General features: G+C 45.0%; 2 long non-coding RNA genes across 7 annotated transcripts; one reads left to right on the top strand and one right to left on the bottom strand.

Moving 5' to 3' along the window:
- Positions 1 to 300: 300 nt before the first annotated feature.
- On the top strand, positions 301 to 4,588 carry LOC127293274 (uncharacterized). 6 transcript variants are annotated; one of them, XR_007845681.2, is made up of 4 exons: positions 301 to 343; positions 431 to 3,435; positions 3,569 to 4,068; positions 4,303 to 4,588. It is a non-coding gene; the product is annotated as an uncharacterized lncRNA (long non-coding RNA). The 6 variants fall into 6 exon arrangements; XR_007845682.2 differs by lacking the exon at positions 4,303 to 4,588 and having other exon boundaries at positions 431 to 2,193; positions 2,805 to 3,435; positions 3,569 to 4,295; XR_007845684.2 differs by lacking the exon at positions 4,303 to 4,588 and having other exon boundaries at positions 431 to 3,144; positions 3,245 to 3,435; positions 3,569 to 4,295.
- A 2,060-nt stretch (positions 4,589 to 6,648) lies between these two features.
- Positions 6,649 to 7,963, bottom strand: LOC127293273 (uncharacterized). The gene is made up of 2 exons (XR_007845677.2): positions 7,531 to 7,963; positions 6,649 to 7,147 (listed from the first exon to the last, which is right to left on the bottom strand). It is a non-coding gene; the product is annotated as an uncharacterized lncRNA (long non-coding RNA).
- Between the last annotated feature and the right edge of the window lie 10,999 nt (positions 7,964 to 18,962).

Here is an 18,962-nt window from a genome sequence, read left to right as displayed (position 1 = left end):
GGGAGTATCATAGGTAGTATCGTCGTTAAGTAAATGCAATCTTGATGTGGCGGTCACGATTAAGGATGAGAGAGAGAATGCTTAGTATCATAGGTGAATCTTTGTATCATGGCACACATACTACTAAAAAAATTAATGTCAAGTAAATCTTGTACATATATTTGCATTGAGATTCTACAAAACAATTAATATATGGAGACTATGATACTAGTATATGATACCATGCATTGTGGAGATAGTAACATGTAGTAGTATCATACGCATGATACTTCTATATGATACTATGCATTGTGACTAGTCTAAGCAACGTCAGTGTGCCACGACCCACGATGCAGTCAATGTGGTAAGAGCAGCAGATTGCCTACCTTTTTGCTCTTCTTGACTCCACTTTCTCTTCTTTTCTTTGTGTGTATGACCTGTTTGATTTCAGCAGAGAAAGTACATCTTGGTCTCACCGGTGGCTCTACAGAAGCCCACCCACACAAGCTACGCAGCAGCTCCACGGTCATGTGGAGCACAACATCGACATGTTGACCAGTCCGATGACCACCAGCCCCGGAACTCCAGTGTTGGAATAAGCTAATTCGTCTTCTCGAGCTTGCAGCTGCCTTCGAAAGCCGTAGGTCAGTTCTTCTGCAGTCAGGTCTGCGAGTCTGTGGCTCCGGCATGATCATTTTCTAGGATTTCCTTAATTTTCCAGATACTTCACAATTCATATTTGAAGAGCTTGATAATTGCAAGTATTTTCCCTCTGCATATTACAAGGTATTTGTGATGTTCAACATACAGGGCTGCAGAGTATGATTTTGATTGCCGTTGGAAATTGCAATCTCATAAGCCACTTTGTTGTTCCTAACTTTGTAGTTGGCTTGCAATTTTGCATCTACCAGAATGATATGGTGTCCTCATATCAGGACCTTAAAACTTAAAATCACAAAAAAATATCAGGTTATGTTAGCATATGATTCGCACATCAGTTTTCCATTTTATGATTTTCAGTAATTTTGATAAACTCACCTATATATATGCATGAACATGCTACATTTAGCTTTAAAAAATTAATATCAGCATTGCAATTAGGACTAGCGAATAGAGCGATGAGCAAGTTGTATATGGATGATGACCTTATCTCAAATTTATATCTTAGGGGTTACTTTTATCTGCACTACAAATGGCATTAGACGTTTCCTCTGTTGAAACTACAATAAGTATCAGCAAGATGGTTGTATCAAACTGACAAATAATTGCATGTTTTTCTTGATATATATGATAAACATGTGGTACATAGCTAGCTAGAAAGAAATGCACGTTTTTCTTAATATCTATTAATACCCTGTGCTACCTAGCTAGCTGTAAAGATAAGTCACTGTTAAATAATTATACATGTGCATACCTCTGAAATAGAAACATACTTAGCTTCTCCTGCTAGCCAAGAAGATACTTTTATAACTGTTACTATCTGAATTGATTTTTTTTACTAAATGCTTGATTGTTTCAAGTCTAAACCAAAAAAAGACTAAACTGAACCATTTTTGGTGCAAGATAGAAGACCTATATATACATAATCAGTTGTCGAGTAACTGAACTTCATTGCTTGACCAGGACCTGACTAACTAAGCAACTTCATACTTCTGATATCTCTAACCAGATTTCGTTAGCTTAGTAGGAAATTATATAATTTTAATTCCAGTGGTCATGCTTACTATTTAATTTCACCATATTATGATGGGGAATTTGTTGTGACTCTCCATAGAGCTTCATCCCGAGATACTATAATTGTACTATCCGTCAGAATGATTGTTCCTCAGCTTTCAAGTATCTCATGATTTCTTTTCCTGAATTGCATGGGACTCATGTCACAGTTACGGTTTCGTTTCTCATTTATAAAGATATATACCTTGCAGTCGTGAAGCTTTTGTAAGTGTAAGCATAAGCCCTTTTGATGTTGCAGCCAGTGAAAACATTATTGTTTACACTTCAGAGTTCCTAATTCAGCAGGCTGGGTTGCGAAAACCCAGGAATACTATCACGTCTGATTGAAAAAATTCTATGGATTAGAAATACATTTTCTTGTGTTACATTATGTGCATTGCCAAAGGAGTGTACCACTACGAAAGCTAAGGAGTTCATTCATTGCAACAAGAGATAAAAATAACTGTACATTCCGAGGTTATCGTATCTTTACTGGTTTTGGTAAGTATTTTATCAAGATTAAGCATCTTATTAAATATTTTTTCCATTAGTTTTTATGCACCCCACATTCTCTGAGTAATTTATTGGGCATTCGAATTCAAATGCATGTAATATCACTTTTTAACGGTAATACATGTGCTTTTAGACATGTTTATGCACTCTTAGTTGTCTAATATAACGTGGACATTCATCGTTTGCTAAATTGGAATTCAGTTTTGAGTTTTCTCATGAAAGAATATTGCCGCCGCTGTGAACCTTTAGCCATCAGAAATTCAGGATACATATGCTCCGTTTTAGTGAATAACTTAACCATATCAGGGACACCTAAAGGGTTTTTGTCCATATTGTAATTTCTATAGGCATAGCATATAAGATTGGCGATTCGCATTTTCCTTGGCATTTTGTGTCTAATGTTCAAATATCTAGGATGTTTTCTTCAGTATTCACAAACCAACTTTATATTCTTTAGTATCACGCGATATCAAATAGGTAGTGTACTGTCTTTTCTGAATGCAATGTTTTAGAATTTACTTATTTGTCTTTTAGGACATAACACATGACAATTGAACTATTATTTCCTTTAGTTGTGCTTTTTTATTCGAACCATGCAGGACCACTGCATGTGATCTATTAAGGAGAAGGCTGCAAGGAGCCGAGTACACGACCAAAAAGTACATATCAGCGATGAACAGAAGAACATAAGAAAGAGAGAGCAAAATGAGCTGTCACGCCCGCTGATCTAAACTGTGAACAAAAGCAAGAACCTGGAACCTATGCTTCTAGGCTGAACCTTGCCATTGCTCTCATTCAGCCTGGAGAATTAAGAAACGACCCTTGCTGGCTTTAGCCCAAAGTCTCGCGCCAGTTTTGGTTTGATCGACAATTTTTTGGATGGTCTTGAACTCTTTTCTGAAAACTCTGCCATTCCTCTCTTGCCAGATCGCTCAAGTAGTAAGAAACACCATTATGTTCAATATTTTCTTCTCGGGTGACTATATGCGTGCTTTTTAGGAGCATATGATGAGTCGCCGTATTTATCTTCGGGGTGCAGCAAATTGGGTGTGCAGGTGCAAGTTTATCAGCTGCCCCGGAATCTGGATTGTCCAACATGACATTAAACAGTGGCTCGTGGATGAGATATCTCAAATCAAACCGTGGCACTTAACTATTTCTCAAGCTGATGCTCTGGTGGTTTATGTGTATTGTGATCTAAGATCTTCAATTTTGTCCACATCATTGGAGGTATAGTCATCACTGGCCAGCTAAAATTTGTAAGAAACAGGGTGTTACGTTTCTTAAGCACGTTCTTGGTGTTGCTGCTACCATTGTTTTGTTTTCTCTATCTTAATTATGTTGTTACCTGATGATTATGCAGGTGATACCGTTTCAATTGGCCCGTCTTTATCTGCATCACATGGGATTGGTGATCGTTCTTTCAATGACATTCTATTTTGTTATTTCCTATACAGCCATACAAGTAAGAGCGCCCTTTATCGAAAATACAGCCACACAAGTTAGTCCTCTCCCTTTTTTGTAAGGAAGTTCATCGAATTCTATGTCAGGTTTACTACATAGGAGGTACTTCGAGTCCCGTTGGTCATGTTTGATGTAGGCCACTATTTAATTTATTTTCCCCACTTGTGTTTCTTGCAGGCCAACTGATGTCCAGCACTAAATCCCTTTCGACGATAAAGAAGAGCTCACTCCAGTTTGGTGCCTTCCCACGCCAACCAATCAAAGAGCTCATCGTCCTCTCCTTTGATGACGATGAAGAAGACAAACCCCATAACAGAAAACCCAAAGACAAACTGGAGTGGGAAGACTACACCACCTCTTTTAAGTTTGTCATCAGAAATATGATCACCTATGGACTAGGTATCTACAGTTTGCCATATACCGCTTCCGTAAGACAATCCTATGAACTATGTAATCGTCTCCCTACCTCATCCTTATTTCATAAATGGTTTTGGCTCGCCAGACAATGCAACCATACATACTTGGTTCCAAATGACGGGCGCAGCGTGCCGTCGCGCCTATGCTTCCTAGTACATTATTAGAACCACATATGTGATGCAGGTAGAGTCTTAATTCATCTTGTTGGAATTGTAGGCACTGGGAAAGAACTAGATAGTGTCTGGATGAAGAAGTGAAGTTCGTGCATGCCTGCAAGCAGTTTGAGAAGGCGCTATTGTGCAGCTTCTCTCTTGTTGACTATAGTCTAGACCTTCTTTAGAGAACTTATATCTTGGGCAGGGCCGGTCCATACATTTTCAGGACCCTGGGCGAGATAATAAAATTAGGGCCCTTGTTGACAAAAAAAATATAATACATTGTATTCCAAAATCAACCCAACATATATCGATGGTATTTGAAGTGTTGAGATTCTACCGGTTCATCTATCTGTTTTCTCTTTCTTTTCTTGTTGATAGACAAACTTTTCTAGTAGACATGTTAGTACAAAAATTTTTGCAGAAAAAGTCAGTTCAGGGAACAACAACACCTTGTTGATGTAGGTTCTTTGATCTGGTCAACACAAAGATGAAGGAGAAGATCGCTCCCTCGATCCCCGTCACGGCGTGCGCCTTCTCTTCTCCTAATCTGCTATGCACTCTATCAGATCCAATGAAGCCTTGAAGAATAGACCTAAGAAGAGCAGTATTGGAGATGCGGAGCAGCCAGAGTCAGGCTATTTAACCACGAATCAAATGGGAAACTGAATTAAGGGAGAGACTCACAGGGAGACGTACCATCTCCAATGCCTCCAGTGTCTACTGGATGGGGAACGACTAGAACAATTAGATGGAAAGAGAGATGATTAGGGGAGAAATATAGCGACGTTGATGCCCACTAATGGCTGTGGCGACCTCTGAGTTGGAAAGGCGCCAGGGACGACCGCGGTGTTCTTTGTGATTGGAGAATTTGGGGGAGGAGACGAGCCGACGATGGTAATACAGAGGAGATTCATGTCTCCGTGAATTATGTTACGTGGTGGGTTTTGGCCTTTTGGCGCAACTGTTTCTTTTCTTAATACAGAAATATACCTGCTCTAGTGTACTGGGCTACTACCTGGGCTCAGGGCGGTCGCCCCGTTGCCCCCCTTATGGGCCGGCCCTGATCTTGGAGATGGCTCTTATGAAGCACCAGTCCATCACTCTGGGCGTTGTTTGCAACGAGTCATCCTTCCTATTGGGATACCATTTGTTCCCGTCATCCTTGTACCTTTTGTTCCTCTCCCTAGTCACCTAGGACCGGTCCTACACATCTTGTAAGATATATTTCATTTAAACATAAACACTCCTTCACGTTCTAAATTTTAATGTTGATAGTTATTTTTTACTAGATTGACAAAGACTCGAAGTTTATTCACAACTTTCTATTTGTGTGAAAATCTACTTATATTAACTAGGTAGGAGTGTGTCGTGTTTCACATGTTGATTATAGGTGTGAAAGTGTACAAACCATGTACTCCATGCGCCGCTTTTATAATAGATCTATTCAACAAGTATTGCATATTTATTTTAATTGTTGTGAGGATATACATTTCCATATTCAGTTGGGGTCTTTTTGAGTGAACAATGATCGTACTTGAAAAGTTAAAGTAGGGGAGTTCTGACTATTTTGAATTATAAAAAGCACATTGACTTTCTTATAAATGTACCATTTTGTATATAGAATGTTATAATATACAATTGTATTTCTTCCAACATGTGAGCCGGTAGGATTTTAAATCAAGAAATTCATATACACATATGTGGGTGCAGGTAGAGTTTCAATTCATTAGACTAGTTATAGTGGGATTAATATAGGTATTAACATCACACATTTCAAGACATTTTGGTGACATGGCATGACAATAAATGAAGAAAGACACTGAGGTGGTAACTAACTATGTTACTGTAAGATCACACTTCTCAATACAAATTGAGTCTACAACCTAATAAATATGACCTTGCATAATACCACACATATGTTACTACCCACTACAGAGGTAGTAACATAGAGCAGTAACATGTGCATGTTACTACTCTATGTCATTCTCCACTATGAGTTAATGAGGAGAGATGAGGATAGACTAACATAGCTAGTTGTTGTAAACATCACACCTCCCAAGATACAATGAGTTTACAAGCTAATTAATGATGATATCTATAATACTACTAGAGTAATTAATGATGATATCTATAACCACTATTAAGATAGTAACATAGAGTAGTGATATGTAGTGCATGTTACTACTCAATGTTATTTACCACTATGACTAGTCTTATAGTCTTATGTGAGTGCAGGTAGAGTATAATTTATCATGTGGCCTTTATTGGGTGATCACCCAAGTGCACTGTTCAAAAAATCGGCCGAGATACCAATTTATCGGCTGTGAAGACCCCAAATTTAAACAACACCCTTTTACGACATTACTGTTGATCACATATAGCTAAACATACTTTCACGCTAATCTTAGATTAAAAATAATTCAATCATCAAAATCATAACAATTCTACTTACAAAGTTCTTATACATCGGATTCACTTTTCAGCCCTAGCACAATTTCGAAAATTACAGTTTAATCCCTGCTCACAATTGCTTAGTAGCAAGGTAAAAGCCAACTCACGGCCAGCCAAAACCTCAAACACTTGTAAAAATGACAGCTAGGAGGAGTACAAATGTAAGCCTGCATGCACACGGAAGCCTCGCATGCAGACCACCTAGCTCCTCCCCGGAACCGACCTTGCCATTTCTCTTGCTATAAATAGGCAGTCCCTTTCGTTGTTCAACATAACCGCAACACCAAAGCACAACCCTCTCAGACCACCCCTTCTCCACCGAATCTGGCCTCTTCATCTAGCATTCTTGTGTTGGGTCTTTACTGATTGATCCGTGCTGGTGGTTCATGAGGTACTAGCACGGACAACACCCGCTTGTGCTTTTCCCCTTTTCATGTAGCATTTACTCTGCTCTGAAATGTAGTGATGGAGCAGAATAGATTGATTTCAGAAAATATGACTAGCATGCTTCATCTTCTTCACTAAAATCTGTAATAGTTTGAATCAATCCAAGATCTTACATCAGTATGACAACTAATGCACATTAATTAATTTTATCTATATTGCACTTCCTCGTACTAAAATTAATCTGGGACTTGCCTCTGCATTGTGCTAGGCTTGGTCTGATCCTAGGAAATTAATTAGGACCTAGATTGAGTTTTAGAGTTGTATTGCACTCCGCTAGATCACAGCAATCTTCTAGTATGATGCTCTGGGTTGTGCCAGCATGCTTGCTTGCAGCTACTGCTAGTAGTATACTGATACATATACAAAACGAAAGGGGATTAGCACTTACATAGTTGTAGAAGAGGATGGTCAGCAGTAGGAGGTAGTAGCTGGTACCATACTCGCCATGGTGCTGCCTCGGCAGCGGGAGTGTCGGTCCAGCCTCGGGCTGCATCTGCGTCGGCCACGACCCTGGTCGTCGAGCCGTACGGCTGGTAAGGCTGTGCGTTCTGTCGGCCATTGATCGATGCACGACGGCAGCAAGCGAAGGGATTCAGTAGGAGAGGTCGAAGGGATCCCGTAGGTAGTGACGATGGTGCCGGAGATGGCCGACATAGGTAGATCGAGCCGGCGGTGCGTCTAGGTGTTTTGAGGGAGAATAGCAGCAGGGGAGAGAAATGAGGGCTGGGGAAGACGACTTGTTCGATGAGTAGCTAGGCTCGACCACTCCAGTACCATATGTACCAACCAAAGCTATTTGTTTATTTCCTCTCCACTGTTTGGTACAGTAAACATAGGCATACATGCAATAGCTTTGCTCTGATGTACATGCACACATGATTTATTTTTCTTTACCGCTAGGACACTAGAACGACCGCATGTAGCAGCACTTGTTTAGCTGAAATTATTTGCACGGTATGACTGTGTGGGATGATTGTTGGATTTGAATTGCTGAAGCTTAAAGCTTGTCTCTGAAAAAAAATATTAGGAGTCAACCATGGATATTTAGGAACGCTGACGGTGTATCCGAGTTGGTCGGAGCGTTGCCAGGCAAGTCGTCGGACTCCTATGTTTTTTTCTAAAATGTTTTATGGGATATGATTTATTCCAAAATCTCGCATGAGAACCAAAAAACAAAGCTTTTGGTTTTCTAAATGAAATATGAGAAGTGGATCGAAAAGATCCGCCGATTTGGCGAATGGACCAGATCCGGTGGACTGTATGAGGTATATCATCAAAACCCGGGCAGGGCTGTGTTTTAAATATTTGGTGGGTGGAAGAGCTGGAATTGGTGGAAGCATCCCGGTTAGGGTTGCCTTTGGAAGTTAGGCTCCTCTACACAGGGATTATCTAATAAAAACATAACCAACTGACGCTTACTTCAAAAACGGCGCAACCCGTACTGATCATAGACCTGGAATGGGATGGGCTTAACCGATTAACCATGCCAAGTAGCTACCTCTGCACGGGTGAGAAGGGACTGTAGCCGGGTAGGTGCAGTCACCCTAGGGCGGGACCGCCGGTTAGGGGTCTCGACCCGCGGGCCTTTGGTGATTAAGGCAAGGCGGAAAAACAGAGGTAGTGTACGGGCTGGCTAAAGGTTTTTGGTCCCTTGGTCTAGTTGTGCGTGCATGAACGAAATTGACCAAGTGACGCTATGGGCAAAGCAGTACACCTCTGATCAGAGTAAAATGTGATATCACTCCCAGCTTCCGGGTTTGGAAGTACGTCGTGTGGGTCTTCCTCTAACACATGATGTAAGATCCCACGTTGTCTGCCGCCAGCAGATTTCGTAAATAAAAATATGGTTTTCCAACAAACGGGGAATCGGGGAAGTTTTTCTCCTAAAAGTACTGCCGATCGGACGGCTTAGTAGCCATTGGGTTTTTATTTTCCTTTTAAAATCACATGCCACCCCTCCACCCCCGGCGACTTGCGGAGTACATATTTTATACGTGCTCAGTCTTGCTTTCTCCGTTATTTTCCAGAGCCCGTGATGTATAACAACGCTGAGGAGGTAGGGATCGGTGCTTATGATGAATCTGGTGCTTGTGGTGACTTTGACTTTGCCGATGTCGAGGGTACTCCTCGCCAATGCCCTCCGATAGGGGCTTAGGGTTGATGGAATCCTGCAAGCTGACACGAGACATCGGTTCACAGACAAGCGGGGAGAGCGATTTACCCAGGTTCGGGTCCCTCGATGAGGTAAAACCCTTACGTCCTGCCTGTCTGTTCTTGATTATGATGACAATGGGTTACAATGGGGTGCCGAATAGTTCGGCTGAGATCTCGTCGAGATTACTACTGCTAGGGTTACCTAGCTCTAAGCTTTTTCTGGCTATGATCGCTAAGATTGTTCGTGTCCCTCGGCAGCCCCTCTCCTGGCCTTTATATAGGAGGACAGGTCTCAAGGGTCCTAACCGAGTACGACTAGGTTTACAGTACTTTTAGATCTAATCTTTCCTTGTTGACCGCTTCCTTGTCTTGCCCGCCAAGGTTTCTTCCGGTGCGCTGTCCAGGTGGCCCATCTAGCCTTCGGGTGTCTTCATGGGCCTCCAATTAGTCAATACAGGATAGGGCAACGTCCATTACTCGAAGGGTAGTGCCCACGTCAGTAGCCCCCGAGTGTCTAGCCGAAGATAGTTCGGGTAGAGACTAATGCATGTCTTCTCCTGATGTTCTTTGCTTATCTTGAATTTGCTCCGTCTTCATTTTATCGGGTGCGCGTCAGCGCTCCCGATGGGAGTAGCCCCCGAGTCTAGGTACGGATGCTTGTAATCCGTGCGTAGACTCAAGTTGTACCACTCGAATATTTTCCTCTGTCGATGTTTTCCACAGGTCTTCATAGGTCATCTGATATATTTTCTTTATGCAAAGGATAATGAGTAACGTGCCCAACTTTTGTTGGTTAACTGCCGATGGCAAAACAACGTTACCCTACACAGAATCAAGTCCCCGGGCATGATCCTGGAGTGCAAAAAACTTTTATTGGGTGTGCATCATGCACTTCCGATGGGAGTGTCTAGGTGCAAGCGCTTGTAACCGAGTGCAGACTCAATCCTTCTTCCTTCGACTGCTCATTCTGTCGAGTCTTCATTTTATCGGGTACAGATGCTTGCAATCTGTGCGTAGACTCAAGTCTTTCACCCGATAACTTTCCATTTTTTCCTTCGGATGCTTCTGTGTTGTTTTTTTTATATGACGTCACTGTTGCGGGCCGATTGACAGGACTTGACCTGACGTGTAACTGCTGTGGGCCGATTGACGGGACTTGACCTAACGGGCCCACCCTAGCTCTGCGCGGGCAGGTTTTAGGGCTTGATCAATGCACGCGTGGCGATCGAGGCGTCTCCTCAATTTTCGCGCGACGTGGGAATAATGGGCCGCCGGTTCCACTCCTTCTTCAAGCGCCACGTGTACGGTCAGATCTGCCCCACTCCCCACGATGCTTTGTGGAGTTATGGCCACGATTGGGCACAAATTCTTACGGGATAAATAGGGAGCCTCCTCTCTTTTTTTTATCTTTTACCCCGTTTACTGCTCATCTTCTCCTTCAAGCCTTCCTGTTCCTCTACCTCTTCGTCAGAAGCTCCGTTCACCATGGGCAAGAAGAAGAGCGGCAGTACGTCGGAGGTGGGCAAAGTTAGCCGTGATTGGAGCGCCTTCGCCATTTCCAACCGCAACATCAACAAACTCCGCGCTCTCGGCTTCATCTCCGCATCTGAGGATGACATTCGTCTCCCAGGTTCAGTTTCTTGCCCAAAGCCCCCGAAGGGCTTCACTGTTATGTTTGCTGCTTTCTTGTTCCGTGGCCTTTCTCTTCCGGCCCACGAGTTTCTTCGCTCCCTCCTTTTCTTCTATGGGATTCAGCTCTGGCAGCTGACCCCAAATTCCATCCTCCACCTTTCCATTTTCATTACCGTCTGCGAGGCCTTTCTCGGCATTGAGCCTCACTGGGGCCTTTGGAGGAAGATTTTCTATGTGAAGCGTCACAACGATAGTAATGGCCCCCCCGTTGTCGGTGGCGTTGGCTTCGTTGTCAGGAAGGAGGTCGATTACTTCGACTACCCGATGAAGGAATCCGTCCAGGGCTGGCACAACAAGTGGTTCTACCTGCGAGATCCTGCTGTTCCTGGGCGGCGTTCAAATCTCCCTCTTTGGGATGATGTCTTGGTTGCTCAAAAGAAGAAATCTTGGCAAAACGCCCTTTCTCCCGAAGAAAAGGCGACAGCCGATGAACTGTTTGAGCAGATAGTCACTTTGAAGAATACAGGAGGCCTGACGATGTGCGGCACTGAAGTAGTTTCAGTGTTCCTACAACGTCGAGTGCAGCCACTGATGTCCCGCCCTCACCAGATGTGGCTTTATACTGGCAAAAGCGACAAGTCAAGGATCAACTCTGCCGACCTGTCGACAGATGAGCTTCGAGACGAAGTTCGTCGCCTAACATGCCTTAGTACGAAGGACACCATTGTCTTGACGTCGGCTCATCCTCCTTATGATCTCAAGCACCTCCCATCCGAGGTAACCTTACTGCTCCTTGTTTATTGTTATTATTTCTTTTCCTGTCTATGCCTTATAAGTTTCTTTCCTTCTGCAGGCTCCCATTGTTGCCCAATGCTATCCTCCCTCACCCGAGAGCGGCGTGGTATTGGAGGATGACGATGACGATTCTAAGGGAACCGAGGACGTTCAACACGTTCTTGAAGACAGCGATGTCCAGGAGGAGGAAGCTGCCGAAGATGACACCTTCCTCAGGAGCAGGCGTCGCAAGCAGGTACACGATGATCTTATCACTTCGGCTGAATCAAGTCCTAGAGGAGGAGATAATGATGCCGATGAAGCTGCTTCGCCTCCTCCTGCTAAGAAGAGTTCAACAAGTTTCTTCGTGGACGAAGATGACCTGGATCTGTGAGCATCTATACTCTTTTTGTTTGAATATATTTCCCGTCATCCTTCATGCTAACTGTGTATTGTACTTAAGTAGCTCCGATGACGATGTTCCTCTCGCGAAGAGGGCCAAGCTTGCCTCTGTGAAAGCAGCATCGGCTAAGGAGTCAAATCCTTCTCCCGCCAAGTCGACACCTCCTTCACGAACGGGTGTGGAGAAGGTCCCAGTATCGAGAGTTATCCCTCCTGATGATGCTCCCACCCCATCAGCTGGTCGTGATCATGTAAGTACTTAATCTACCTGATTTTGCCAAGTTTCTATTGTCTGGCTCCTCTTGATTTTTCCTAGCTGCAGCCGATTTACGCTACAGTCGACGATGTGGCGGACTTTGCTAAGCAATTCACTCGCCTTGAAGCCGAAAACTCCCAACTTCGAAGGGCCGTCAAATCTTCGGCTGATCAGGTGGTCGAAGCCAACAGGCTTGCTACTAATGCCAAGAATGAGAACGCCTTGTTGAAGGAAGAGGTCAAGAGGCTGAAGCGTCAGATGAAGGATGATCAGGATGCCAGGCGTGCAGCGGCGGCTGCAATCGATGAGAAGGAAGGTGTCCTCCGTGAATCCGTCAATAATTTATTAGGTAAAAACCCTCATGGTATTCCGCTTCTTTCTTGATGTTTCTTTGTTGATTGCTGATATGTCTCTCTTTCAGAGGCCGCCAACATAACTGTCAGCCGACGCCATCAACTCTGGGAGGATTCCACAGCCGACGCTTTATCACTTGCCACCGAGTCCAATACCCAAATCCTTAAACTGCTGTAAAAGTCTAAGGGAGCACTGTCGAAGCTATACTCGATGATCTTCCCGAAGATGACGTTGGACAAGACTCTCGACGAGATGGCGGAAGCTTTCCTTGTCGATCCTTCCGAGCCTGTGGAGGTACTGAAATGCCGCAGACGCTTGATTGGAGCAGTTCTTACTTTTCAGTTGCTTATGGGTCATGGGATGGGGTCGGAATTGGAAGAGTTTTCTAAGGCACTGCCTGTCAATGATGAAAACCATCTAGTCGATCTTGAGCCTTTTAAGAGATCGGCAATAACTTGCGCCAACCGACTTCTGAAGCTGGTGGATGAAGCGCAAGCCGGACCTGTTCTGACAGATACGCTTTGGTTCATCGTCGGCAATCCCTTGAACTGTTTACTTGACTCGTTGTACATAAGATCATCCGTAACTCCAAAAATTCGGCTCTGTTGCCAATTTAAGCATCCTTTTGTTTGTATGATATGTGCTTAATGCTCCCGATGGGAGTTTTTATATTAATGCTTAGTCTGAACTGAAGACCGTACTGCAGATTCCTTCATCTTCTTCCCGTGCCGAGCTCTTTCCGAACCCTTCGAGTAATGACGAATCAGACCTTGTTCGTCGTTTACGTGATCAGGTGTCCTGTCTGAATAAAGACATCACCTCTCTTCGTGCGATGGCTGCCTTGGTGAAGAAAAAGGGAGAGATAGCGACTGCTGTCGAGCAATACGCTCTCGATGGTCTTTATGTTGCTACCGAAAGTTTGAGCTGTAAGTATTAGCCTGCCTTCTGGCATAGCTTGAATGTTTTTTTTTACTTGACATTCGTTCCTTTTCCAGTTGTAGCTTCGGATGCGGCTGAGGAAGACAAAAAGATCCATGAAGAGGTTGAGGCGATGACCGATGTCGCACATCCAACACATGGTCTGTGGCTGCATCGTCCGAAGGCTGTCGTCATGGCGAAGTTTAAGTACCGGGTGATGAAGACGCATTATTACTTTGATAAGTACTATGCCCATCTCATGATGGTTTGGAACACCTTGTTCCCTCTGGACCAAGCACCCGAAACCTTATCTGGCTTATTCACCCGATTCAAGTCTCCTGAGAGGATTCGACAGCTGGTACGGAAAGAGCTTCTGGCTGGTGCTGAACTTTCCTTTGCTTCAATATTGGCGTGCCATCCATCTTTAGACTTGACAGCCGTAGCGAATACTGAAAGGGATTTAAGCCAGTATTATGATATTGCTAGAGGTCCTGCTTACACCGTCGTTTCTCGGATGGAATCGTGCCTTGAAAAGGATCTGAAGGCCCACTGGGCCCGGGGGACCCGATTATGAATGTAATAACCTTGTATCTGCATAAGATTGTTTACTGCGTACGCTGCACGCTATGTTAGTTTGATTAATATTTTATTGTCGAGTGCGGCTGAGTGATCAGTTCAACCTGCTTTCTCGACGACTTCGTTGAATTTTATGCAATGTTATTGCGAAGTCGATATGTAATTTATTATTTATTCGAGAGCTTGGCTTCGTCACACGGTGCACCGGTTTGAGCCTTATCTCGTGATAATGTAACCATTGACTGCAGCTCTCGCATATTTTTCGAGGCTTGGATTGGTTGTTTTTGTGTGTCATTAATCTTAGCTCTCGCTGAGAGTATTCAATTAAGGACACTATATAAGTCAGCGTTCCCGATGGGAGTTAGAGCCGATTGTAAGGACTCCAAACGTTATGTTCGGGTGCCAAAGCCTGAAGCAAGAAAAAGGTAGAAAATCTGATTAGATCTTTATTCATAATGTAAAGCAACTCTATAGGCCGTTAATTAAAAACAATCGTGTCCTATGTATAGAACCGTCGCAACTGCGCGATGTTCCACGGATTCTCGACGTCTTTTCCTGAGGCTGGATTTTTGAGCCGATAGGCTTCTCCTGGTATCACTTCAGTGATGATGTATGGTCCTTCCCATGGAGATTCTAGCTTCAGGGGTCTTTTTTGCTTCAGCCGAAGTACCATATCCCCAACAGTGAAGCTTCGACTGCGTATTCGTCGGCTGTGGTAGTTTCTCAGCGCTTGCTGGTATACTGTTGTTCTTGCCAAGGCGATGTCCCGTGCTTCGTCGAGGAGGTCGACAGCGTCTTGCAGCGCGATATTGGAGGAAGACTCTGTGTATGATGTCACTCAAGGAGCTTCAAATCGGATGTCGGCTGGTAAGACTGCTTCGGCTCCGTACACCAAGAAGAATGGAGTGTATTGAGTCGACCTGTTGGGCGTGGTACGCAAGCTCCAGAGCACGGATGGTAACTCTTCGACCCAGGGCTCATTTGCGCCTTTAAGGCGTTTCTTGAGGCCATCTCCTATTAGGCCATTGATCCTTTCCACCTGGCCGTTGGTCTGGGGGTGAGAAACTGATGCGAATTTCAATTTGATTCCTCCGTCATCACAAAATTTCCTGAACTCCTCGGAATCAAAGTTGGAGCCATTGTCTGTGACGATGCTGTGGGGCATACCAAATCGACAAGTTATTCCCTTGAAGAATTGAACCGCTGTTTCGGCTTTTTGGTTTCGTACAGGTACTGCCTCGATCCACTTAGTGAATTTGTCGACTGCGACCAATAAGTACGTGTGTCCTCCGGGTGACGATCTTGGCAGCGGTCCAACTTGATCGAGTCCCCATTGAGCAAAAGGCCATGCCAAGGGTATTGTCATTAAATCCGTTGCAGGAGCGTGTGGTTTTGATGAAAAACGTTGGCAGGGATCGCACTTCATGACTAGGTCCCTAGCATCCGACGCTGCCGTTGGCCAGTAAAATCCTGCCCTAAAAGCTTTGGCCACAAGGGCCCTGCTTCCTGCATGATGCCCGCAGGTTCCTTCGTGTATCTCACGCAACAGTGCTTTTCCATCGTCAATGGCGATGCACCTTTGGAAGATCCCTGAGATGCTACGTTTGTAAAGCTCACCATTTATCACGGTGAAAGCTTTTGAACGTCTGACGATTCGCCTAGCTTCTACAGAGTCCTCTGGCAGCTCTTGTTTTGTCAGATATGCTAGGAATGGTTTGATCCATAGTGGCTCAAGGAGGAGGACTTGTTCGGCAGGAGGGGCTGGAGATTCTTCAGCCGAAGGAGTTTGCTGTGAGCTTGCCTCTAATTCATCAGCCGATGATTTCGGAGGTGCCGACGTCTTTTCTTTTATTGATCGTTGAGCGATCACTTCGTAAAACACTCCGTCTGGGATGGGGGAGCATGTAGACCCGATGTTTGCCAAAGTGTCGGCTTCCTCATTACTGGCTCTGCCAATATGTTTGAGCTCGCATCCTTCGAATTTAGCCTCCATATTCTGATATAGCTGCCGATAAGCGATCATGTTGTCACTAACTGCATCGCACAAGTTCATCGACTGCTGCACCACCAAGTTCGAGTCTCCATAAATTTCTAGGCGAGTAGCACCACACGCTTTTGCCATTTTCATTCCATGCAACAGCGCTTCGTATTCTGCTTCGTTGTTTGTCGGCAGAGAGAAATTCATGCGTAGTATATACTTCATCTTATCTCCTTGCGGTGATATCAGCACCACTCTTGCTCCTGCACCTGTACTCCGTTTCGACCCATCGAAGTACATTGTCCACGACCCTGACATGTCGGGTGTTGCCGGTGTCTGTGATTGGATCCAATCTGCCACAAAATCTGGAAGTATTTGGGATTTTATCGCCGTTCGGTTAACGTAAGTTATGTCGTGTGGCGCTAGTTCGATAGCCCATTGGGACACCCGACCTGTGGCTTCAGGATTGGTCATTATACTCTTCAGGGGCGCTTCACTTACAACTTTAATCGGATGCTCCGTGAAGTAGTGCCGCAACTTGCGAGCTGACCTCCATACTGCATATGTCAGTTTCTGGTGATGGGGATACCTCTGCCTTACAGGCGTGAGTACTTCACTGAGATAATAAACGGGCCGCTTCACGCCATGGACTCTTCCTGCTTCCTCTCGTTCGACGACTAGAACGCTGCTGAAGACTTGTGCCGTTGCAGCTATGTACATGAGCAACGTCTCCTTCTCGCGTGGAGTCACAAGTACTGGGGAGGTTGATAGGATTTTCTTCAAGTTGTCGAAGGATTCCTGTGCCTCCTTTGTCCACTCGAACTTTTCTGATTTTTTCATCAAGTTGTAGAAGGGCAAGGCTTTCTCCCCCAGCTTTGCAATGAACCTGCTGAGCGCTGCCAGTCGTCCCGCCAGCTGCTGCACTTGGTGCAGATTCTTTGGCGGCTCCATATCGAGAATGGATTTGATTTTTGAGGGATTGGCTTCGATTCCCCTGGCCGATAAGAAGTACCCGAGTACTTGTCCTCCGGGTACTCCGAAGAAGCACTTTTTGGGATTCAACTTGATTTTGTATCTGTCCAGATTGTCGAAGGTTTCCCGTAGATCATCGATGAGTGTGGCTGCGTGCTTTGTTTTCACCACAATGTCGTCGATGTAAACTTCGATGTTTCTTCCAATCTGCTCCGCAAGGCACGCTTGCATGCAGCGTTGGTAAGTGGCTCCTGCATTTTTCAACCCGAAGGTCATGACGTTGTAACAGAAAACGCCGTGTGGGGTGATGAACGCGGTTAGCTCCTGGTCTTCCTTCTTCAGTTTAATCTGATTGTACCCGGAGTATGCATCGAGAAAAGAGAGACGGTCGCATCCGGCTGTGGAATCGACTATTTGGTCTATTCGAGGCAGCGGGAAATGATCCTTCGGGCAGTGCTTGTTAAGGCTGGTGTAGTCGATGCACATGCGGAGGGCGGTTGTGTCCTTCTTCGGCACCATGACGGGATTGGCCACCCACTCAGATTCCTTAAGCTCTCGAAAAAACCCTGCCTTGCGGAGCCGATTAACTTCTTCGCCAATTGCTCTTCTCTTTGGCTCAGAAAACCGTCACATTGATTGCTGTACTGGTTTGGCCGTTGGGTCAACATTCAGGGCGTGCTCAGCGAGTTCCCTGGGGATACCTGGAATGTCGGATGGTTCCCATGCAAATATCTCCCAGCGCTCACGGAGGAACTCGATGAGCGCGCCTTCCTATGCGTCAGTGAGATCAGCCGAGGTATTGACCGTCTTCTTCGGGTCAGTAGGGTGCACCTGCAGCTTCTTAGTTTCCTTCGCAGTGTCGAACTCATCGGATCTCACGTTTCGATTGTCGGCTGGTGGTTGTGCATGGTCTGTAACGGTATCGATCGTGTTGAGTTCTTCCTTGGCTCCAAACTTCGAGGCGAAGCTGCCGTGAACGGTTATTGGGGTCCCGTTGTTGCCTGGCATCTTCAGTTTCAGGTATGCGTAATGAGGCACGGCCATGAATTTAGCGAACGCAGGCCTGCCGAGGATGGCGTGGTACTGAGATTCTCAGTCGACTACCTCGAACTCGATTTTTTCTTTCCTGAAATTACTGGGTGTGCCGAAGACTACGTCCAATGACGTTTTGCCTAGCGATAAGCGGGTCGAGTCGGTATAATGCCGTGGAACCCTGTGTCAGATTCTCTTAACATGTCGACTGTCAAACCCATTGCTCTCATTGTGCTGGCGAATAGCAAGTTCAAGCCACTTCCTCCATCCATGAATACTTTCCCCATGTTGTACCCTCCAATCTGCGCTTCAAGGACAAGGGCCGCGTGACCGGGCCTTGGGACAGCTTTCGGGTGATCCGCCCTGCTGAAGGTGATGCTTTGCTCTGACCAATTGATGAAATCCGGCGTATCAACCATGGCGACTTCTGCATATTTTACTTCTCGAGAGAACTTCTTGATTTCTCTCTTCGAAAAGCTGGTTTTATGGATCATGTTGATTTGTCCACGTAACGCTGGGAATACATCGGCTGGTACGTATTCATCTTTTTCCATTGGCTCATATGGTACCGGTACATATGGTTCTGGCGGATGGTCGTAGGACCTTGCTTTCTCCTCCATCATACGTACTCTTGATACAGCTTCGGCTCTAAGATCATCGCAGAACTGTCGAATCTCTAGGAAGTGTCGGCAGTTCTTCAACGGATGGCTGGACTTCTCCCGACCATCTTTTGGGTCATAGTAGGAGTGGAGGTAACATGGCTCCTCAAGTT

The sequence above is a fragment of the Lolium perenne genome, chromosome 4 (assembly GCF_019359855.2).
Source record: "Lolium perenne isolate Kyuss_39 chromosome 4, Kyuss_2.0, whole genome shotgun sequence".
Classification (NCBI taxonomy): Eukaryota; Viridiplantae; Streptophyta; class Magnoliopsida; order Poales; family Poaceae; genus Lolium; species Lolium perenne.
This window is presented reverse-complemented; position numbering and strand designations above follow the sequence as displayed.